Source organism: Rhea pennata, chromosome 24 (genome assembly GCF_028389875.1).
Source record: "Rhea pennata isolate bPtePen1 chromosome 24, bPtePen1.pri, whole genome shotgun sequence".
In the NCBI taxonomy this organism is placed as follows: domain Eukaryota; kingdom Metazoa; phylum Chordata; class Aves; order Rheiformes; family Rheidae; genus Rhea; species Rhea pennata.
The window spans coordinates 6,311,595-6,335,302 of NC_084686.1; the positions used below are offsets into that span (position 1 = coordinate 6,311,595).

The following is a 23,708-nucleotide window of genomic DNA, read 5'->3' on the forward strand; positions in this document are numbered from 1 at the left end:
ACTTAAGCCCAGGAGGAATTTGAGAGAGAATAAAACCCTTGTGACTCTAGAGACGTAAACCAACCTTAGATTTGTACAGATACAAAAATCTCTGCTTTGCTCCATTGACGAGGTTGTTCCGTAATTGCCCTTTTCCTACCTGAGAAGCCTCAGTTCCCGTTCAAGTACAGGGGAGCGGGGACAAGCCCGTGGTGACGCACGAGGCAACCTTTAGCTTGGCGAGTAGGACTGTTGGGGTGCGTCCCCGGCTGGTGTTTATCGGAAGCGTTACAGATTGGAAGTTAATACGTCTCCGTTTCGCTCCTTTGGATCTGGGCAGCTCTTGCTTGTGTGATCATGGCCAGAACAGATGGGATTGCTGGCCTGAAACCCAGCTGCTCTCGGAGCTTCTGGATCATGTTGCTTGGAACTAAAAGCGCACAGACCGGAGCTGTGAAGGAAGTCTTGTGCATGTGTGTAGGGACTGAAGTATTTATAGGACAAGGTATAAGTGTGTTTTATATATTGTATATATGTACGTGTGTGCATGTGTGTATCTAGGACACAGAAGTAATGCAAAGGGAGGGTGACTGCTTTGCGAGTGTGTGTGTGTGCGCACGTGTGTGCGTGCCTGTATACCTGTGCCAGTAGTGCCATGCTGTCAAGGGAAAAAATTACTTTTTCTTTAAATGTGCTAAACTCGCTTGGGTTTTGTTAGTAAAGTTGTAAACAGGAACACACAAACACACAACGCATAAAGGGCAGGTCATGGATAAGGGTTCACTGGTAGAGGGCAGCTAACTGGTAGTTAATTGAGAGCTATATTGAGGACCTCTATAAATAAGAAATTAGGAGCCTCTTCCCTGCTGCAGCCCCGTTTTAGCAAAGCACGTGTAGACATGCTCAAGTACTTTGCAGAATGTGGACCTGGAGTATAAGAACATCTGTTGGGCAGAAGATGAAGATTATAGACCTCGGAGCCTCAAAACAGTGCAGGAAGAGAAACAATTTGGAGCCAGGCTGCAATTACTTACCTGTCTATTCACTCTTATAAAACGCACCCCTGGTGCAGAGCAGAACTGAGGTTCATCAAAAGGGAACCTGCTAAAGCAAAATAACGTTGTGTTGAATCCTGGTAGGGCTCAAACCTTTGGCTCCAGTGTGTCTAGGGACTGAAAAGCTGATGATTAGATAACTGTAAACCATCCTTATTTTACAGCTCATGCTTGCTTTGTTCAGAACGAGAATGAAGCACACCAGGCTCCTGGGGCAGAGAGGAGAAATGGTTTTGCGATTAAATTAAGGCTTGGGTTATTGTGGCTGAAATGCCTGGTCCTGCCACAGGCTTTGTTTCTCGCCCTGGGCAAGCCTCTGACTTGCTCAGTGCCTCAGTTTCCCCAGTGCTGTTTCTTTGATGCTGTTAAAAACTGCTTGCAAGCCATGTGCGTGCACAGTGCTGGGAAGGGTGATCTTGATCCCAGCCGTGGAGTGTCAGTGCAAAGGTGATTTTAAGAGCATCTCACTTATATCTTGCTCTGAATGAAGTCAGCTGGGGCTAGGAGCCTTCAGCCCTTCTGAAACCACCCTCCTTTTGTTCAGATTTTGCATCCGTGCCTGTAGTGAAGGGTGGCCTTCGTGGGCCAGAGAGCATCGCCACCTGGTAGGGAGGCGGCCAGGGCCTTGGGAGCAGAAACCCGAGCCTGCCGCAGCAGCAGCAGGAGGCAGGGTGGTCTGATGCGCTCAGCCCCGCCGTGGGCGCCAGCAACTCCTAAATCCTAATCCTGGCTTTGGTACTGACTCACTCCGTGGCCGTGGGCCTAAATCTCCATGTGTCTCAGTTTGCCCATCTGCAAACACTTACCCCCCTCTCAAGGCTGCAGGGTGGATTAGGTAGCTCATGGGATCTCTAGCAGTGAAATACGATGGTCCTGCGCCTGGAGGTCCATGCTCCAGCCTTCCTCCTCCATCTCAACTGCCCTTTCAGCTAATACAAAGATATTGGGTGCTGCCACCTCCCACACAGACCAGATTTGGCCCTTGCATTCCTGAACACGGGAACGGGACAGTCAGAAGCAGCAGTAGCGGGGCTAGCGAGGGTGGCTGTGCACCCGTCGGGGTCCTAGGTACAGCAGCATGGGGCTGGGATGCTCTGCAGAGGCGCTGCTGGCTTGAACAGCCCCCGGTGAGGAAAGGCTGGGGGACCACGGAGGGGGTGAGTGTCACCCCGTGTGCTGCCTGCATGGGTCTGTTCAAGATGCTCCCGATCCCAGCGCTAAGCCTGGGCGCTGTGGGGCAGGCGCAGTCGGTCAGGAAACGTTGCCCCTCTTTTCCGAGAAAATTTTCACTTCTCCAAGAAAAAGCTGGAGCTGTCAAACCTTTCTCTTTTCCTGATTCCAACAGCAGAAATTAGTTTTTAGCCTGAAAAGCAGAATTGGTTTGTATTGCGTTATTTTTAGTTTTGGTTCTGGGCTTCAGTTGGTCAAAAGTTCTTCTATCCCCTTGATGTCAGGTATAAATTGTTTATGCGTTAGTGTTGTTTACTGAAGTGCTAAATTGTTTATATTTTTTCTCAGTACCCAGATCAGTGCTTAGAAGTTTCTGCTTGTTGACTATATATTCAGTAAAAATTCCCTGAGGTTGGACTGTTCTGCATGTGACACCATTGGAAAAGCACTACCTGAAAATGTTAGTCTCGTCCTGTGAACGTCTTCACTGCAGTGGACAGCCCTGGGATGGGGAAGAAGACACAAACAGCAGGGAAGAGAAGGAAAAAAGAGTGGAAGAGAAAAATGAGATTTAGCCGAGTAGGATGAAACTTGTCAGGGTGGGAGTGAAATCCCCTAGTGCTACGCACAGAGCTGCCATTTGATCCGAGCCTCTTTCATCTCTCCTAGTGCTGATGTCCTTATCACTAAGAAAGATATTTTTGTTTCCTTGCTAAATATTCAGAAACTCCATCTTTGAAGTGTTCTCCAGCTTGGGCTGCTATGTTTTGCCTGGTTGCTAAGCTTGTCTCATGCGTGGTTAATGCCTGATGAGATCATGGTGCCATTTAGCGTTTCATGGCTAATTCAGGATTATTCATTAACAAAATCAGGAACAAACAGGTGTATTCATAGGCTGCCTTCATGAAAAGAAGTAAAACAACAACTCTGGGAAACTACATGAATTATTCAGGAGGGACCAAAATGCTAGTTAGCTGCAGAGCTTCAGGGAGTTTGGGGGAGATGGAAATTTATTTTCAGAGAACAGCTGAATCTAAAGCTTTGTATTCTATTAACTCTGCAAGTGTGTGTTTTTCTTTTTTTTAATCAGTCTTAGTGAAGATAGTCTCCTGTTTTGTAACAACAGAGTACGAGGAAGGATTTGGAGAAAGACCATGTGTTTGATGTTAGGCAGTGCAAGGTTAGATGAGTTAATCTGAAAGCCAGGGAGCTAGAGAGTAGCACGGGATCTGTTGGTGTCCACAGCATCTCTGTGCTTGCGGCAGTCATCTCCTTCTTTCCAAGAGGCTACTCTGTTTTCTGTCTGACCTGCAGATATGAGACATGGAGTAGACCCAAGAGAAAGCTTCAAAGAAATCTAGGAAGAGCTGCCTCTTTTGAGGTGGAAGTCTGCACTGTAGGCTGATGCTTGTGGCCACGCACCGGCGTTGGACTGCACGTGGTCCCTCCGTTTATTATCAGGAAAGGAGATCTCTCCTGCAAAGAGCAGAACCAGAGAAGCGTCCTTACAGGGCCGGTTGTACCTTGGTCACGAAACTCTATCCTTGTAGTGTTCTCTAATAGCCTTGTAAGTTCAACCTTACTCAAGTACTGCATTTTTATTCTATATCAAGCCAGTTGAAAACCTCAGCCTTTGTCCAGGGAGGCTGCGCAACATGGATCTGGGCTGATGTGGATGCCTGAATGCAGAATTTAGGTCCACGTGCTGGCTGTACAGGGAAACACATCAATTTGTGATGTGCTTATGGATGCTATAAAATTCAAGCCAGTCAGAAAAAAAGGGGAAATGCAGACTGTCATGGGAACAAAAGTCAGATTTTAATGACCAAACCTTAATGATGTTCTGCTCAAAATGAGGTTCCTCAGTTCTCAGGTTTTAGTCTTTTCATTTTCCAATAAAACAGGTCAAACGCTTTTGAGGAAATCGAATGCTTTCTGCGAACAGTTTTATGGTGGTGAAAAGACCATCTTCTGCTAGAGAAAATAACTTAATGGACATTTTTTAGGCAAATCTAGCATGGAGTTTTGCAGGAATACTTCAGCCTGCAGCCGGTGGAGAGAGGAAAGCCCGTGGAAGAAACAGAAGGGAAGATGCCTCTTCCCCCTTACTCGTCGAAGGCACGCGCTCTGCGAGCACGCACCCAGAAAGGGAGAGGCTTGTCCTTCCAGCTCAGTGGGTAGCTTGCGGTCAGTGGGAGGGACAGATGACACTGCATAAAGAAATTACTAAGTACAGGGGAGGATTGGACTTGTGACGCAGGCACTTGACTGTGATAGCGGAGCTGTATCCTGCTCAGGTACCTTGGCAAGTCACTTTGGCCCCAGTTCAGCCAGGCTAAATCCCATAATCCTAATATTTCCTATAGGCTGGGTACCTCTGAAGGACTTAACCCAGCCAACAGGGAAACTTTAGACACGAGGACTTAAAAGGAATTTCAACTGTCTGAGTTGCGATGTTTCTTTTTGTGTCTCACGTTGCCTCTGTGGTCAGTGAGAACCTAAATTGCCTCAGCATTGATCTGCCTGAATGCTCAGACTGATGGATGCAAAACCCCCCAGGGCCAAACCTGCCTGGCGAGCTGGAGGCTTTGCCACACGCATCTCGTGCAACTTTGGGGTGGTTGAGTTGCCCCCGAGTCAAACACGGTAAGGGAATGTCATTACCAAAAAGGAGTGTTTTGTAACCTGGAGCACGAGCCTGCAGCTCCAGGTCCTCTTGCAAGGTCTGGACCTGGTGAAAGGGAAGGGATGGACTGGTCCAAGTAGAAATTAGGGACTCAAAACCAGCTACCGAGCAGGGCAGCTGAGTACTAAAGAGAGGAGATGCCATCTCCTCTTTATCTTAAGGAGGGATTTGCTGCTGCTCCTCTTGTTCCTCTGGTCTCAAGCCCCTTTGCGGCGGCAGCGGTGAGAGGGGCTCGATGGCTGGAGTGAGTGCTGGGCTTGTTCCTTGCAGCTGCCACAAGTTATCTGGAGATGGCAAGCATGCAGACGTGCAGTTTATTAAGTCTGAAAGCTGGAGATGCTGTGCTTTTCATGGTGGTGGGTGGACCTCTCGTTGTTGTTTTCACCGTTTCCCCTCCTCCCCCCAACTGGAAGCAAAGGCTTCAGAAAACCCCCTTTTTCACTCTGGTTGCAGGGCCTGTGATTTAGCACTTGGCAGCTCGCATGCACCATTTCTTCTAATTTAGGTTGGAAGGTTTTATTTCAACCAGTTTCTTGAAAATCTGAGTGAGGAGCAAGTCTCTCTAAAGTAGTACGGCCATTTGAAGTGGTGATGCTGGAAGGGAAGAAAAATATATATTAAGATTCTGCTAACAGCTAGACTGTCTCGCCTTTGAAAGAGAGATCCCAGCGCTAGCACGTTGCCAATGGTTTTGTCCTTGAAAAACTGCATTTGCCATAGCCTGCTTTGAAGTTTAAGTAAACCTAAAAGCATGTCTGCTGAAATAAGTTACGGGAATAGCTTTGCTCCGTGGGACTAGCTTGCATCTCTTGACGCCTCGCTATAGAAATACGTATAGCAAGGGAGGGCTCTGGGTTTCTGATGTACTTTATCTCTGCGCCGATGTGTTCAGCAGCCAGTTTGTGCAGGGATCGATGCTGGAAAGAGCAAAGTAAACGGCAAGTGAGGCCCCTCTTTAATACCTTCTTTTTTGCCCATTATGTTTACGTGAACTGAATGTATATTTGTTCTCATTAGAGTCACGTTAACTTCATTTTGACAAATAGTAAATTCACTAAAAAATGTGGCAGAGAAATGACTCACAAATACCGGTCTAATTTGGCAACTACCTTTTGGCCAGAAAGGAGTCATTTCTTGAATGTACAAATGTTTTGCTTTGGCATTTTTCAAAATAAACCCTTTTGACCCTTCTTTCTGTATAGGAATGTTTTTTTAAAAATTGATAAACGAAAAGAATAAAATGTTCTACTAAACTAGAAGAATAAACTACTAAGTTAAAAAAAATATAACAAAATGAACTGGAAGACTGTTTTAAACTGGAAACAGTATCAGCTGACCCAAAGCAGGTTTTTGGTTGGTCTTTCTGAAAACTCTCCACAAGATTGGTGACTTATGACCCAAATGGCAAGTCAAAAAAGCGTCCATCCCCCACCAGCCCCTTTTGGCCACCGAGGCCACACATCTACTGTATGCTCAGAACTGAGCTCCGCTCAAATTACGGGTATGAGCTCTGTGCTTGCTCTCCTGTTTCTGCAGGGGAAGCCAGCTTGCTCTCACCTGAATGCTGTAGTTTCTTTTCTTATTGGGCAAACCCACTCTGAGGGCAGTAATGTTTGGGGGGTTTGTTAATCGGGACGTATTAAAAAAAATTAAAGGCACTGCCTTTAAGTTAGACAACTGAGCTTCACAGAGCTTGATGTTCCTCAGATATTTTGGGGACAAATAAGGAACCTGATGGAGCTTCCAACCTGGAGCCAGCTGGCTTTTTTGGCTTGTTCTGGAGCTTTTTTGGCAGCCTGCTCTGGTATTTGAGCTCTGAACTGCCAGCTCGTCATCTCAGGTGGGCTCCCTCAATGCCACAGCGGCTGCATCAGTGTCCAGGCCCCCCAAGCCCGCTTTAATCCTGGTAGGTTGTGGGGATGCCAGTTCTTCGGTGGGTGCCCTTTGCAGCAAGGGCCACCCAAACTTTCCCATCAGCACACAGGTGCCCAGGACCACCGTGAGTGAGTCTTGGAGCCAGCCTTGGGCTCCACTGTACAGATTTGCGGTTATAAGGGAACCACGCACGGCATCTGCAGCTCTTCAGGTTGAGGTTAACACTTTTAAAAAGTGCCTGGTGACTGTGAGGACCCTGTCTGAAAATCTTGGATTGACGTAATTTTCAGGAGGTCTTAAGTTCTGCGTTCTGCGAGGTTTCCCGGGTCAGATATACAAAGCTTGACCTGTGTGAATAATGATTTCTGTGGTTTGCTGGCAATTCCTAAAAGCTTAATAACCAGAGAAGTGTTTGTGGTTCAATCCAAATCGTTCTGTTCGTTTTCCTCAGCTAGTAAAAAATCTGAAGTGTTTCTTATCAAATCAAAACTTGCTTCAGACTGTAGGGATTATTTTTTTTTCCATTTCTGTTTTGATTTTCTTTAAATAAATTCCAAAGATGAAAATTTGGAAATGCCAGTCCCCTTTGAGTCAAAAAAATGTAGGTATGCAGGGAAACGAACCTATCCCTGGTTCATCTGAAAAGTCAAGATTGGAATAGTTTTATTTCATGCTAGCTGCCCCCCCTTTCCTTTAGAACAAACAACTTACAAAGCCAGCGTGAACTCACAGCGCGTTCTGATACTGGCAGATCTCTGTCTTTCTCCAGAAATGTTTCAGGCAGAAATGTCACACAGCTGTACCTGAGATGCCAAGTCTGGACTCCCTCCACCCTTACTTCCCCTGTTTTTTAATTCTCCAAATTTGAGATGTTTGCCTGCAGCATGCCCTGGGCGCACAGCAAACCCTGGGCATGCTGCTGGAGGGTGGCTGTGAGCAGGAATGCCCTGTGTGAAACCTTTCTCAGGACGTTTTTGTGGCCTTTCCTGTTTTTCTGGCTAGCCTGGCAGGAGGACAGCATTCTGCTACTGTTGCTGGGAGCTACTGGGAAGGTGAAAACAGGGGAAACTCTTACCAGTGGCTCAAAGCATCCAAAAAAAATCATTTGTGTAGGGATTTGGAGCCATAGATATGTTTAGTAAAAGGCCTTTCAATAGTGCCATTCATCTGGGGAGTCCAAAGCCCTTTGCAGGCAAGAGCTTCTGCTTTCCCCTGGCAAAGCAGCGGGGCAGAGAAGTCATGCCACTGAGGAGCAGGGCTGGGACCCTCTTGCCTGGTCTCACCCATTGCTTCCTCTCCTTTCCAGTTGTGCTGCTAAAATGGCCTAGAAATGGGCCAGATTCCACTTTGATCTACAATGACAAAGATATGCTGAGGCCTAATGATGTTTATGGTCATAATTATAATTATTAACATATTCCACAACTAGATACTCCGCTGCCTTTCTGCTCCAGTTGGGGAGAGGAGAGGACAAGCATGTGATGGATGTCGGCCACGTTGCTTAGTGCTCCTGATGGGTGGTGTATGGGATCATGTGGAGTGTCGAATAGGGAAGCCCCAGCATGTCTCAGATCAATTCCCCAAATACTTCTGACTCCTGTTCCTGTAAAGATCTTGGTACAGTTTCTTGTATTTGACAGCTCTGGGTCCAGAAGTGCCCACGCATGTGGGAAATCTCTTGCTAACACAGGGTAGGACTGTGACTGATAGGTAGGAGAAAGGGGCTGTGGAGCAAGGCAGGGATTCGCTGAAGTGCAACGAAGAAAGAGCAGGAGGTGTGTGGCTGCATGTTGCAGGGTGGAAAACAAAATGAAGAGACCCTTAAAGAGCTGCTCTCCTCTGTGCCTGTTGTTTTGCTTTCATTTGTCACGGTGCAGACAGTTACATGATGTATTTAGTGGTTGGGCCCTGGTGATTGCAGAAACCTCAGCGGTCACGGCTGAGCGTGCAGGGTTGGTGGCCCTGGGTCAGGAAGGTGTCTGACAAGTTGTGGCCTAGAAGTAAAGTGGTCTAAGCCCAAACCTTGACTGACTCAATGAACCAGAGCAGTTATTACATCTCTCCAGGCCTGCTCTTTGGATTTTTAGCCCCTGAAGGCACTGTAGTAGTAAAGCCAGGGCTTGTCCATGGGCTCCATAGGGCAACAGAGGCCGCCAGGGCTTGTCCATGGGCTCCACAGGGCAACAGAGGCCAAAGCGCTATTTAATTGTTTGCACATAGTGGAAATGCTCCGGAAAACCAGCTGGAGGGAGCTCCTGTGTGGAACAGCTCCTGGGCAGGGTGTCCTCCAGCGAGGAGCAAGCCTTGTTTGCATTCTTGGCCAGGGTCAGGTAGGGTGAAGGTTTGAACCCGGTGATTTCAGCCAACCTTCTGACTTTAGCAACCACTTTATTTTAGCCCAAATTTAGCTATCCCCCACCTGGATCACATAAAATAAACATCCCACCTAGCCCCACACATAACACTCCAGATCGTCCATAATAACATCCATAATTGTCCCAGTTAGGAGCCTGACGCTGTTTATGGGTCTACCACCACCAGTTAATAATTACGCAGTCTCTTTACTGGACACGGAGAAGCTCGGCCTGCTGCGTGCCTCGTTTCCACGATGGTTACAAAAGGGCCTAAAAGTAGGGAGGCAGCGTGGTAGGGCTGTGCGTTGGCACGGATCGGTGCTCGGCGCGGGGTGAGAGTAGCCAAGCGCCTTGAACGAGAGAACTGTGCGATCTTCTCGGTCTAGGTCCACTGGCTTCTGCACTGAAACTAAATCTGCAGAAATGGCAGATTCCCTGGCAGAAATGAGGGAATTAATCTGGGCTGAGCGTATGCTAATCTGGGGATGGAAACAATTTGCCATTGAAGCAGAGGGAGGGGAAGACGAGATGAGGGCGATCCTAGGGAGAAAAAAAATATATTTTTTGAAATAAAAGTTTTCTTTTAGAAACGTCCAAGCTGGATACTTCTCCTGTGGCAGGCTTCTGGCAGATTCTTTTCAAAGGAAACGTGAAAACCTTTAAAGCAAAATATCAAAAGACTTTTTTCTTTCGCTGACACTTTTCACAGAAACAAAATGTATTTCTTGACAGACTCAGCAGTGACCCAGATCGTCAATCCAAATGCAGATTGGCATTTAGGCGAGCTTGTAAACATATCAAAGAGCCGTAAGCCAGGCCTTTTGCTGCTGTTCCTGTTGAGAAATGCAAAAATACGGCAGGTAAACTGCATCCCGGTGGGAGTTTCTGGTGCGAAGGTCTCGGCAGATTGGGCTCCCGATTCTCGTTCGTCCAAATCCCTGTTGCAGGGCCTGAGCGTTTGCTGGCCGAAACGAAAGGCCTCCTGTTGGTTAATTTTCTGCGTGGGACTCGAGTGTTATTTCTCTTAGGTTCCTTTTGAAAAATCGCCTTCCGTACACGTCGTTCCGGGGGGTTGAGTTATCAGTAGCAATAATTGGGGAAGAGAGGATGTGGATTTTGCTAGCCGCTCTCCCCAGCATCCCTGGAGCAGGACACACGTTGGTGCTCCTCCCCAGGCCTGAGCTTCGCGGGACGTGAGTGGTAGCCTGGAGCTCTCCCGCATCGGCTACCCCAGTGCTCACCATCAGCGTGCGTGACAGCTCGCCGATCCCCGCTCTCGTGAGAGTTGCATCGTGCCGCCGGGAGCCTTTTCGCCCGCCCGGCACCAGCGTGGCGAGACCGGAGCGGGACGGGATGGGAGGAGCGGAGCAGCGCTGCGGAGTCCCGGACCGCGCTGCCTCGTGGCCGGGGAGGTGCCTGCAAGCAGCTGCGGGAGGTCTTGCCGGTTTGCAAAAACGCAGCCTTCACCTGTAAAACGCCGCAGGGGAAATGGGAGGCCGGGGGGCTGGCGGAGACCCGTCTGCGTGTGCTGCGTGCCGTGCTCGTGTGTTTGGTGCCGATCGGGAACGCGTGCGGTGTCCGAGCAGGCAAGAAACCGACGGGCAGCGTGTGAAAACACGGCGCTCACGGGCAGTTTTTTTTTTTCCTTTGCCCTTGGCCTGTTAGTGGGTCCCCCCGCGTTTGTTGGGGGATCCTGTGCTCGTAAATACCCGGAGCAGAGGCTCAGAGCACAGTACACACCTTTATTTTCCGAGTCGCTCCGAGTGCACCTGAAGCAGTGACTGGTGGCGTTTACGGCCAACACTGGGCGTAACCCAACACACAAAGCTCGGCTTTTAGAGCCCGGATTGGGTTTTCTCCCCCCTCTCTCGCTTTCTTCCCCTCTACTTATTTGCTTTAGAGCTGCGTTCAGCATGCACAACGGCAAGAGGGAGGCGGTAAGCGCGCGGCCGCACTCCAGCGGGGCGGCAGCGAGGCCGTGCCAAACGCAGCGCCCGGAGGCGCTCGGCTCCCTGGAGTCCTCCTCCGGGAAGCGCGGTAGAAAAGCGGGATCGCAGTGCATGTTCTCCCGAAGGAAATAGCGGGATAGCTTTTCGAGGAAGGCGTTGGAAGAGGTGCGATGCGCTGCGGGGCCTGCTTCTTCCAGGGCCTCCTCGTGGGAATGCCGCCAGCATCTCCCTCTGCAGCCCCCACAGAAGGGGGATCTCCCCATGGAAAAAATCCCCTGTCAGGAATTTCTGCAAAGCCTTACTCGTTATCGTTCGCCTAATCCTTATACTTGATGTTTTTGCCAGTTGCTTGAAGGGGAAATGGGTTTACTGAGCACTTTTTCCAGGAATATGATATCTCCTTCCTTTTCCTGTTTATGTACATATGTAGAGAGACAAAGAGAGGTGCGTGTGCTTGTATGGATATATATAAATTTTATAGTATTGAGTGCAACTGAGGCATCAAACCGTGTCATTTTGTTTCCCTGCTGGCAACATCTGTCTGGAGACCTATTCCCTATGAGGATCCACGTGAAATAATTCTTGCAGGAGCAGGAAAGAGATGGTCGGTGGTGTCCCTCTTCACTAAATCGAAGCCAGCTCAAACGCATGCCCTCGCACTGACATGATGCGAGAATCATTCCCAGGACACGTTTCTAAATTGCTTAAGCAACTAAGCCTCAAATCCCCTTAGGATTAAGGGCTCCTTTGGCACTTAGGAAAATGTTAGGCGCTGGGAGCCAGAAAACCCTGATGTTAGTCTGCATCCTCGAGTCTCAGCGAAGGATTCCCTTTACAGTCGCCACCGCCAAACCCTGTCTGCTCCGTACCACGAAGGACATTCCAGTGCTCAGTCTGCCTGCTGCATTTGCCGTATCTAAAGCTATCTCCCAGCAATGAGATCCGTTATGTGGGAATTAGCCTCCCAAGAGAAGCTCTGGTGCCAAAAAACAAATGTTTTTGGCTTTTCTGTGCATGTGTGTGTTTCTGTGGGTTTTTTTTTTTTTTTTTCCCCCTCAACAGAGGTCTAAAGAACTTAAGGGGAAAAAAATGTTAATCAAACTTTGCCACAGGAATAAGACATAATTTCCCGAGCAGGCTGGAGTCAGGGTAGGGTCCAGACCTGCCCTTCGACTTTCGCAGTTTTCCAAGATGTTTGGAACCTAGATAGTAGGTTAGGTCCAACCTTACTAATTCTCTTAGAGCACTTTGACCTTTCCTGGATGTTGCAAAGGTCTAGCTGGGAGCGTTCTTTGGTCTGCAATACCGTTTCAAGCTGACAAATTAGTTTTCACCCCTAACGCTTTTCTGCGTGTACTGGTTGAGCCCCCCGCTCTCGCCTTACTCTGCACTCAGGAATAGCACCGCTCCTTGCTCTGCCTCTTGCTGAGGTGGGGGGACGTGCTTGGGACGGGGTTTGCTTTGCTGGCGTCTCGTTTCGCACGAATGCCCGGTGCGTTTGCGTGGGACACGGTTTCAGCACAAAATCCCAATTACCGCAGCTGCCTCGAGACCAGTTCTCAGGCTTGGGTTCCCTGGGGAGCTATAGCTGGAAGTCAGCGCTCCGCATGTCACCTCCCTGGTAGGGCAGGGAGATGTGGCTGCATTAAAACAAAACAAAACAAAACCTTAAAAAAAAAACCCAAACCTGCCTGGCTACGCTGAGATGTCGGAGACATGACCAGCAGTCTCCAGGGAGTCTCTTTTCCCAGCCGTGCTGAGCTCTGATGATAACAAGGAGGCTGCTTTTATCTCTGTGGGTATTAGCGCTGCTATAAACTTGATAACGCTGGAGTTCCCATAAAAATTCAAGAGGTGGGACTCCCATGAAACGGACACTTCTCCGTGTCGGTGCCACATATGGAAATAGTGCAGAGGCTGCATTTTTAGCCGCCACGACTGCAATTTGAAGAGAAAAAGAGAGGTATTTCAACTATTTTGTCTTTAAAAGGAAATACTGAATAACTTATGGATAAGACATTAACCCAGGCCTAGACCACTCACGGTCGTTAAAGAGCCCTTGGCACTATTTGCCGGAGTGGAAGTGGAGAGGGGGTGAGGGGTGTTAGTTTTGGACTCCTGCCCAAATTCCAGTTTGAGGAATTACATCCCAACTACCTAAAATTCCACCTGCTTTTTAGCTTGGGTACCGGTTCCCGACTCCCAGGGATCGATCTGTAGATGTAAAGCGTTCGGGACCGCTGCCCATCGTCAGCATTACCAGCAAGAGCAAGGAGACAGCTCCTGCGTTAGCGGAGCACCCAGCGCCGCCCTCGGGGTCTGGCACCGTCCCCATCGGGGAAGCGAAGCCCTCGCTTTGGGGTGGGATTTATGGTTTTGATCTCGAGCCTTTATCAGTTAATCTTTCACGGGAAGAGGCTTGCTCAGGGGTGGAACGGGATGTCGCGTTACTGATCCTGCGGTGGCATCCAGGACTCTGAGTTGTCAGAAACGTGGCAAACGGGGGCTAGTGGTGCCGGACCGGATCCAGCACGCGCCTGCTGCGGCATCCCCTTTCCGCCCGCGGACGATGATGCGCGGCGCCTGGAGCCCGGGGCCGGGCCAGGCCCGGGCTAGCCGCAGCCTGCCCCGTGCCCTGAGACGCAGGACTCTGCGTCCCTTCCAGCAAGTTTGGTGGCTGCAGCCCTTGCGCCTCTGGCTCTTCGTTTCGGCGGTATAAATGTCCCGTCCCCTTAGCGAGGGCCCGCGCCGCTGCTGCGTTCCAGCCCAAAGGTGGCTGCGTTGCAGCCGTAGCAACAGCGAGGGCTGAAAACCCAGTTTAAAAAAAAAAAAAAAAAAAATCCGTGTAGATGTTCTGGATGGAAGGTGGTGATGTTTGGAGACGGTTATTTTATCTTTTCTTTTAACCATCGTTGGCCTTAAAGATAACACGCTACCAGCACGTGAAAGAGGGCATCGTTTTTCTTTCCTGGGAGTTATTTATGATCTTAATCCTGCTCCACCCTGGAGATTACAGTTTCTGGGGCTTTTCTTGAAGCTGTTACTGCTTAAAGAGCAGATCAAATCATCTCTTCCCCACCCTTCTTTTCACTTCATCTTCTCTGCGCCCCAGAACTGGCACATTTTAACGGCAGAAATCAGCTTACCTTAGCAACCATTTCCGCAAATACAGTTCGGGTTCCCAAGCGTGCAGGGAATTGCAAATTAAAATGAGAAGGACAGGCACTTTGTATTGGGATATAAATATTTTTCACGCTTTGGCAAAACATGCATCGCCTTGTCTTTGCGAGCGATGACGCTGTGTCCTCGGCTCTCCCAGTTTTGCGCGTCAAAGCCGTCCCTGAAGGAAGTTTCCCGGGACGTCGCAGCAGCGGGTGGTGATATTGCCTTCCCCGCTCTGCAAACTGTGCTTGTGCTGTGGGACTCGGTTATGTAGCAGCGGAGGGCAGGTAGATGGAGGAGCCCGAGAGTGACTCTGGTTACGGCCCTGACGCAGCGGAGCGGGTTTTCCTCGCAAGGACGTCCGTTGCTTGGTAGGAGCAAATCTCAGAAGTGGACCTTGATTGAAAAAGGTGGTTGTGGACCTGGAACCGAGGGGCAAGTTCTTGCCTCTACAGAGGCCTGTGGCAAAACTTGCGCTGATTTTAAGGAAGCTAGAATTTCACGTTAAGCTTTTTATGGCATCTCAGGTAAAAGACTTGGTGGCCAAGCTAAAGGAATTGCTCCGCAAGAGCCTGCAGCTCAGTTCATGCTCACTCGTGTTAAGGCAGCTTGGTCCTTCTCGCTGCTCCATCAGGGCAGCGTCTGCCCTGGACCTAAAGCCCCTTTGCGCGTTACTTCGCTGCTGGGACGTCACCGGATAACCAGCAGTGCCTGCCCAGATTTCCCCGAAACGCGCCGATATCCCTGAGCTGTGCCAGCTGAGGGTGCACGGCCGGGCGAAGAGAAGCAGCGCTGCCTGGGCGCAGCGCGGGTTGGGTGGCTCCGGGGAGGATGCCGTAAATGGCTGGAAGAAAACCAGTCGCGTCCGTGACCCAGACAAACGGCCCTCTTCGCCCAGGGAATTCCCCTGTTTTGGAGCCCCACTTCGAGCGACTGTTATTTGTACTAAGTTGTTCGTGCTTTAATCAATCAGGCGCTTGCCACGGTGCAGAGGACCGATTAAGCGATTGACTCCAGATGGGAAACGTCTGAGCAGGGAGCGCGCCGATAGCCACGGCGCGCAGCAGAGCTTGCAGGGAAGTCCAGCCTGGTGCCGAGGTGGAGTGGGGGGAACTGATCTTTTCATCGTGTCTGTTTGCGGCCAAGACATCCCCCGGCGCTCACGAGACCCGGCGTTTTTATTGCTTACGGGTCGGGCGCTGGGAGAGGAAAACTGCTGATAACGCAGACGTAACGTGCAGGACTGGGATTCATTCTGAGCAAAGCTAAGGGTAGGAGGGAATCGCTGGGAATGCGGCCGCTCCTCCAAAGCCTGCTTAAGAGGGGTTTTAGAGAAGGGTAGGACTCGTGGTGATCGCTGCAGGAGCTGCCCACCCCGGTCCCCGCGCCCCAGCCAGCTGCCCTGCCGTCCCTGCCGGGCTGCGGAGCGTTCCCACGACGGGGAAGGATTGCAGTGCACAGACCCTGCAAGCGTAGGACTTAACGGTGGTGTAAGGATGGGATAGCTGAGGACACGTCAGGCTCTAGAATAGATGCTCGGCTTTGAAGTCCCAGTGTACTTAATTTCTGCATGGTTTTCATCTCTGGGTAAGCCCAGAGACGCAGGAACTTTTCGGAGACCGAGTGTAGTGTAGACGAGACACCATTGGATGGTGTCCGTGCGTTAGCTCGGCTGCGCAGTGTCTGGTCCAGGCCAGAGCGCAAAAGCCGGCTTATTTCTAAATCGGGGATTCGCAAACGCGCGGCAGCTCCTGGGAGACGCAGGAATAAGCAGCGCACCTCTGTGTGTGCACCACATTGCAATTTTGCCCAAATCTCCCAATTTCTCAGCACCTGCGTGCATGCAAGAGGGCAGTGCGGAGCGTGGGAACGCCCTGCGCATCCTCCTTCGGGCTGCGGCGGGCAGGTGCCCGTGGGAGCCGGAGCCCGCGTGCTTCGGGCAGGTGGGGCTGTGCCTGGGTGCAGGCTGGCATTGCCTTAAGAACAGAAAAGGTTTATGTTTTCTGCCTTCCCAACGATGACCGAGGAAGGAGAGCGTTTCACTTTTTCGTATACGTATATCTCGTCTCAGGGTTGCCACGGCAACACTGTATATGTTTGCAGCCTGGAAGGAGCTGGGGATGGAAAATGAAGCCAGGGAGTGGACCGAGGAGAGAAGTCCGGCAGGAATTTTCCTCTGGTCTTTTGCGGCCGATTGGTTAGCGCTAATTTAAGCTGGTCTCCTGGGATTAGTCATCAAATCTGAGATTTCAATTTTTATTATTTTAAATCAACCGCAGTTGCTCTTGGGAGGCCGTTTTTCATGTTAGAAATTAACCCTGCCGAGAGCTAGCTGTGGGGAGGGGCGGTTGCAGGATGGGAGCCAGCAGGCAGGGTAATACCATAGAAACACAAACAAGGTACAACATCTTGCTCGGCGGGCTGGTGGAAAGCCGAGCCCCGGGAGAGCGGCGGCGGCGGCTCTGCGGCTGTGCAGCGCCGTGATCTGAGCCTGCCGCGAGCTACGCGGGTGCCTGGAGCCCGTCCTCGGTCCCGTGGCGTGCGGAGCGGGCTCCCGCGGTGCTCCAGGGCCAGGTTTTAGGGCGCTCTCCCGCTTCTGCTCTTTTATTAGCAAACGGTCCGACGGCAAAGCGTTCGCAAGGGCAGCTCCTCGTTGCAAGCTGCCGCCCAGGGCGGCACGTGGCAAAGATGGAGATTTCTATAAAACAGCCCGCTGCAGGCAGGTCCCAGGTTTCCCAAAAGCTCGGCTCGTGGGGAAAGAAGCGCTTTTTCCGACGGGGGCTCGATGCAGTTGTGGCCGTCCCCCTTAGCTTTGCGCGCAGTATTACTAAATTGCCGCTTTTCCACCCAGCCGCGCTGAACCTAAGTGTCCTGACCTTCGGGACTGCCCCGGCCCTGACGTCTCGCGTGTCCGTGCACCTACGCGACTTAATCGCGCAGCCGGCGTTTCCCTCCCACCGGCCCCCTGCGAGCTGCCGCGGGGTGAAAAGGCCCCTTCAGCTCTCAGGAGTGTTTTGGGGGGGTTTCCTAAAGAACAAATGACCTTCTCTCTACCTCTTCTCTCCCCTCGGGCGCCTGTAAAAAGGCAACTTGTGCTGAAACTTCAAAGCCCTTCTTGGCAAAGCCCTGGTATTTCTGCCGGGCGGCTTCCACCAGCTTTTCTGATCCCAAGTAAATAAATAAGGAAGGGACTTCACAAGGGATGGCCAAAGCAGCAGCGGTGCTGGTGCGGTTCCTGTCGGAAAGCTGGCGCTCCTGGCCCGCTCTAAGTCAGGTCCGGAGAGGCCAGCTGGTGCGTTTATTTGTAATCTCGTCATTTCATTTCACGAGATCGGAGGTTTTTCCCCTTTCTTCCCTCGTCAATCCGTTGGGACCTGACTTATAAATAGAATAATTGGCTGGTGCGCCAGGAAACGGTGTTCAGAGGTCTTCCCAACAAGAAATAAAAGCTTGGGGCTTTTTTCCGGGCGGGAAAGAAGGTGGTGCGCTTCCCGCCGCAGGCTCTGACCATTGGGTTTTCCTCCGCCGGGGACGAGCGGCGGCGGGGGGACACGGAGCGACGGCCGCCCGGGGGCACGTTCGCTGGCTGCCGGGGCTTGGAGCAGCACGGGCAGCGCCCCGGCAGGAGCGTTCTCAGCTGTTGGGAAAAAGGCTGTAAAAGGCAATTCCCACCGTGGTTAGGCCGGAGGGTTTGGGGTAGATCAAATCGGGTATTTTGCCTGTGGCAGCAACCAAAACCTGATGCATCGGAGGATTTTTTTTTTCCTAATCCTGTTAATCTTTATTACGAAGGAAAAGCTTTTCCAACTATACCCAGAGCTAGCAGAGCCGCCCCGTTATTCCCATAATCTAAGTATCTGGCCCTTCCGTAGCCGGCTGCACGCGGGGAGCCGGCAGCAGCGCCCGCGGCAGAGGAGGGGAGGCGGCGGGGACGGAGCGGCCGCGGGGCTCCTGGTGCTGAGCAGCAGCGCGAGGCGCTCGCTCTCCGCAGCTGACAGCTACACGCGCTTCCTGGCAGGCGGCTCGCTCGGTATTAAAATTCTTGGTGGCGATTATTAAAGTGCGTTTACGGAAGGCCTGCGACTGCTTCTTGGACTCCAACCTGCCTTTTCAAAATTAGACGTTTGGGTGCGGGCTGAGCGCTCGCACGTTATTAAAACCAGGCTCTTCAAACCCGCCGCGCGCCCCTGGCAAAACGTACCGACTGTTGTGTCCCCCGTCACCCCCCCGGCTGGCCCGAGCCCCCCTGCAGCCAGGGCCTGGTCTGCACGTGGGTCCAGGCCCGGCGGAGGGGCACCGAGCGGGACGGGGCTCAGCGTGGGGCGACTGCGGCTGATGCAGCCCCTAGCCCTAGCTGCAAGCGCGTTTGGGTACGTTGCAAGGTTTAAGGAAACGCTTACCGCCCGCCGACCTCGGGTTGTGCTTGGGGCTGCTGCCGCGCTGCTCGGGGAAGATCGGGGTGCTGGTCCCACGCTGGAGCACGGTTATCAGCCCCGCCGGGGGCTATGGGGAGGAAACGGGGATCGAGGCGGAAAACGCACGCTGTTTGTACAGGTGAAGCTTCTGGGAGACGTCGCTGCGCGGAAGACGGAGCCCTCGGATGCCACCCCCGATGCTGGCACAGCGGTAGCCCTGGCGCCCCGAGCCGGGCACCCGCAGGCTTGCACACGCGCGTGCGCACAGACGGAGCGCGCCGGGCGCACGCCCGGCTCGCAGCCCACAGCACGACTTACCCCGCACGGCCCCGCGGCGCGTGCCACCCGCCCCGCTGGCCGGGCTCACTTTTGCACACGCTTTTCTCTCTTCCAGTGGTGGGATTTTTAACGAGACCAGGTTGTATATCTAAATACATGTCTTTTTTCTTTTTGTCCTTAAAAAAAAAAAAAAAAGCTACCAAGAACAATGGTGGAAGCAGCCCAAAAATGTGCTAAGAAGAAGGACGAATGCAGCAGGGTTGGAGTCCAAGCAAAATATCAGAAGGATGAATCAGAAAGAAGGAAAGGCCGAAAAAAAATATAAACGTATGGAGTTTTGAAAAGTTATTTTTTCCTTTTTAATGTTAATGGCAGGTTTTCAATTTGAGCTTCAAGTGCTGGGGAAACGTGTCAACTGCTGCTGCCTCGAGCCGTTCTTGGGGGGGATCTGACAGCACTGTTTTGATGCCGCGTGCAAGATGGTTTCAATCCAGCCCCGTTCTGCCATCGCAGAGACGCGTCTTTGCTGTTAGCGTTATCGTTCGGGCTCCTTTATTTTTGTTCTGCGCTTCCTTCGGGCTTGCCGGCGCTCACGCAGCGCGGTGCCCCGGCGGCGCTGCGGTGATGAGGCCGACTGGGCGCAGCGGGCGCTCGCTGCGGCGGGGCCGCGCCGGGGAGCGGGGACGGCCGCGGGCACAGCGGTTCGAGGAGGCGCCCGGCCGCGTGCGGGGCTCCCGGCAGCGGCGAGAGCCGAGGGAGGGCCCCCGGCCGCTCGGCAGCGACGGGCTCGCGCGGCTGCGCTGTCCCTGCCTCCGCCGCGCCGTGCGAGCCCGTTCAAAGCACTGAGCAGTCTGCAGCGTTTTACGGTAGCTTCTCGGAGGGGGAAGAGCTGGGCTCCGTCGCAAACCCCCTTCCCTCCGTGGGGGAAAGCCGCGCGTAGCTTTCCCGGCGCGAGGGAGCTCGGCTGCGCCGCCGCCTCCGCGTTACCGGGTTGCCGTCGCCTCTGCCGAAGCGCGGAGACCGCGGAGGAGCAGGCGTGCGCAGGCTCAGCCCGCCTCGTCTTCGGCCGGGCCTCCCCGTCGGCTCGCTCGTCGCGGCGTCCGGCCCTCGGCCGCCTCCGAGCTAGCTGCGGCGCGGGTCCCGCTCCCGCCTTGCCGGAGGTCCCAGGCGAAAGCGGGCTGGCTGGGGAGGGGAACAGGGAAACCCCGTGGAAACAAGCAATAATAAACCTTGGGTTTGATTGCGTGGAAGGGGAAGAAAAGCCGTTCCCCAGGCCAATCGGGATGGCGCGGCGGCTGCGAACGGAGGTGGGACGGGGCGGGGGGGGATCGGGCCCGAATTCGTGCTTACCCTGGGTGACTGCAACATCCGTCGGGGAAAGACAATCTGGGCTTCATTACTCATCTGCTATAAACAGAGGGAGGCTCGCTGGAACGGAGCGGTGTCCCTGGATGGATGGCCTGGAGCTGGAAAATAAACATTTCAGGCTCTGCCTCGGCGTTTATTCTCGCTAAATACCTTTGCTTCGCCGCAGCGTTTTGCTAGCAGCAGGGTCCCCGTCGGCCCAGGGCGCCCGTGCGTGGCGCGGGACGGGAGCCCGCGGCCGGCGCCCTCGCAGCCTCCCGCGCCGGGGCGGCCCGAGACCCGGGTTTCCCCAGGCATCAGGTGTTTTTGCTTCGAGCAGGGCTTGTCCGTCTCCTCCCTCTTGGTCCTGCGTTTTTGCCCCGTTCCCTTCCACACAAACCCACCAGGTGCATGTAGCCTGGAATCCACGCTCTCCCAAATATGCCTTCAATTCAGATTTATTAAGATAGTTACTGTATAGGTGATTAGAAACATACTCCTGGAGATTTAACAGCCTCAGAGCAGACGTGCAGCTATTATGGAGCTGTTAATCCTCAATAAATATGTTTTTAATCACGCCAGTATTTAACGTATGATAACTGTCCTATTAAACATCACGTATAGTTGGCAGAGTTGATATAAAAAAATCTATTTTTTTTTCCTTACAGATTCATTAACTTCTACAGCTCTGGAGACATTACTAAAACTGCCAGTGGACTACTCCTGACCCACCTCTGATGTCCAACCCTTCCACGTCGCACGAGATCCCAGCTGGTGCTTGCACTTGCTGTACAAGGACCATCGCCGGGAGGACGGTCGCGGCCGGGTGAGGCCACCGCAGGTGAGTGGCTTCTGCTCGCGCCCTGGGCCTGCGGCCGGCTTGAGTTTTAGCATCGGTCCGTCCATTTATTCCCTGTCTCGCCTTCGCCCGTACCGTCGGTCCAGGCCGTGAGAGCCGTGATTCACTCGGGTTGTGGTAACGTCCGGACTCCTCCGTGCGGTCAGACTGTTCTTCCTTCTCTCTTTTATTTCTCTTTCCAGGCCTCTTCCCTGGTGTCTCTCCAATGTTTCCACTGAACAGGCCAGCACAAGGAGATGGGGCAGTGGGGACAAAGAAACAAATCCTAAAACACCTGGGAAAGGCAACATTTTGTTTCTATTAAGACTTCACTTTCAGCTCTTTCTGGGTCAGATCTTTGTTCGTGGAAAGCTTGGAGATGCTTTTCTGTTATTTACTTCTTCTGGCTTAAAGTACTGATGCAAGAACTGCATCCTGCTGTGGGCTGAGGACAGAAAAAGACTTCTAACGGGCTTGTCCGCCTATCTGCGGGTCACATCAGAGAGGTGTACGTGTGCAGAGGCTGCCAGACGCTTTGCAGACAGCTCTGTGTTGTTGATACATGCCTGCGTTGTACACATACGCACGTTGATAGATGCAAAGCTCTGGGCAGTCCAAAGCTATGTCCCTGCTCACAGCCTCTGTAGCTGGGCGAACTCTGTAGAAATGAAGCCTCTCTGTCTCACTCCAGTGTGTTTGTTGGGCTACAGTGAAACCAGTATTTCCATTTGCAAACCAGCAGCGTTGCAGGAGCGCACAAAACATGGGCACACTAGCTCATAACGCAGCACACTACCCCCCCGCCTAGGTATCTGCCCTGACATCAGAAATAGGAAATTCCTCTAGCAGCACTATTTTAGGCCTTACGTTTTTGATGGAGAGAATAAAAGAAGCACCCCCCAGCTGCACTCAGTTGGAAAATAAATGACATAACCTAGGCTAGCTTTTCAAATGCCTTCAAACCTGATGTTCCATCAAGCTTGGTTCCCATCCAGATGACCAGCCATTCCCAAAGACTGGCTGGTTATGGGGGAAAGAAGGTTGAGAAGGGAAAGAATTTCCACTAAATTAAATTATTTTGGCTGGAAAAATAAACCCTTGTCACAGCTTGAAGCGAATGCCTGCCCGATACCTGCCCAGCTCTTGTGGGCAGCGCAAGGCGGCTGCCACGCTGCCCCCGGCGAGTCGCTCCCGGCCGGCAGCGAAACTGGGCACGTTCCCCGAGGTGAGGAAAAGCCGAGGATGGGAGACTGCTCCGCTCCCCGGCTAAGCCCCGGGTCCCCGCGGCACCGTCCCCGCAGCGCGCCGCGCTGCTTGCGGGCTCGTACGATGTGTCCGTCGAACGTGAACGATCAGACGTTTGGTGGGGACAAAAGCCCTCGGGCGAGCCGGGAGCAGCTCCTTGCCTTTCTGGCGTCCCGCCACGACTGCTTCGGGGGCCGGGGGCCGAGGCAGCCCTGCCTGACCCTGTCTGACGGTTCCTTGGTTTCTGGGTGTCCGAGGCAGCGCTTGCGTCCCTGCCACGAAGCCGCCCTGCTCCCCGGCCCTCCTGCCCACGAGGGAGATGTCTGGGTTGCGGCCGGGCCAGGGACAACAGGGCTATTCTTTGCAGAGAACAGCGAGGGGTCTCATAACGTGGGGCTGCTGGCCCTCGGCTGTGACCCGCCACCAGCCTGCCGCACCTTCTAGGTCATGTCTGGGCTGTGACATTTGGTGGGACCCGATGGCTTGGAGGATCCCCAAGGAACTCCTCTTCAGGGGGGGGGACGGGGGCAGTCCGCGCTCGGTGATGGAGGTCAGCAGCCGGAGGGGTGGCCTCCTTGTTTGCAGAAAGGTCCCAAGCTCTGAGCTCGAGCGCCGGCAGGTATAGGGTGGCGGATGGGGTGGGTGTGGAGGCTCCAGCGCTTTTCCTAACTCTGGGTCGTTGACACATTTCTACAGGAGCAGTCTGGCCACAAACCCAGAACAAGATAGCGAGGGCCAAATCCAGCGCCGTCCGGGAAACCCGGCCCCCGTGGTATTGTAGTGCTACCTCAGCTATTCTTTCACTGTACCAGATGCTCTTTAGTGCCCTATATGTTCACATCCCTGTCCTGGGGCCTCCTGACCAAGCGCTATTGCCGGGAGAACACTTGGACACGTTCTCCTTTCGTTGAGCTCTGCACTGGGGCCTTCTCACGGAGACATGGGAAGAACATGTCCAAGTCCTCCCGGGAGCCCAGGGTTAGGAAGGGAGGGGAGCACGGTTGGGAGGGCACAGCGGGGAGATGGCACGTGCTGGTGTTTCGCCCCTTTCGCCAAGCGGTGCTGTGTTTGGCAGGTGGGGAAGGGGAGCTGGTGTCTAGCAAGGCTGCTGCGGGCAGGAGGCCACGCGTCGGCCAGGCCCTCGGGCACCCCCCGCTCGTGACATCCCCCAGCCCGCCCTCCTCCGTCCTGGCTCTCCTTTTCTGCAGGAGCAAAATAAGAGGGGATCTGTGGAAGGAGTAAAGGCGTAGTGGAAGGTGCTAGCCTTCCTGCAGCGCGCTGCTTTCGTAATCTGGAATAGCTGGTTTCATCAAACTGAAACATGCCTGCAAAACGCTGTCTGGCAAAACTCCGTTCA

The 23,708-nt window shown here is 52.8% G+C and overlaps 1 long non-coding RNA gene across 2 annotated transcripts in view; it reads left to right on the plus strand.

Annotated features, from left to right (window-relative positions):
• Positions 1 to 23,708, plus strand: part of LOC134150491 (uncharacterized) — a 110,005-nt gene that overhangs the window by 45,808 nt on the left and 40,489 nt on the right. The window contains exons 1-2 of one of the 2 annotated variants that reach the window (XR_009960662.1): positions 12,942 to 13,031; positions 20,937 to 21,109. This is a non-coding gene — a long non-coding RNA (uncharacterized LOC134150491). Of the gene's footprint in view, positions 1 to 12,941; positions 13,032 to 20,936; positions 21,110 to 23,708 lie in introns of those variants that run through there. The other variant, XR_009960661.1, reaches the window with a different exon arrangement.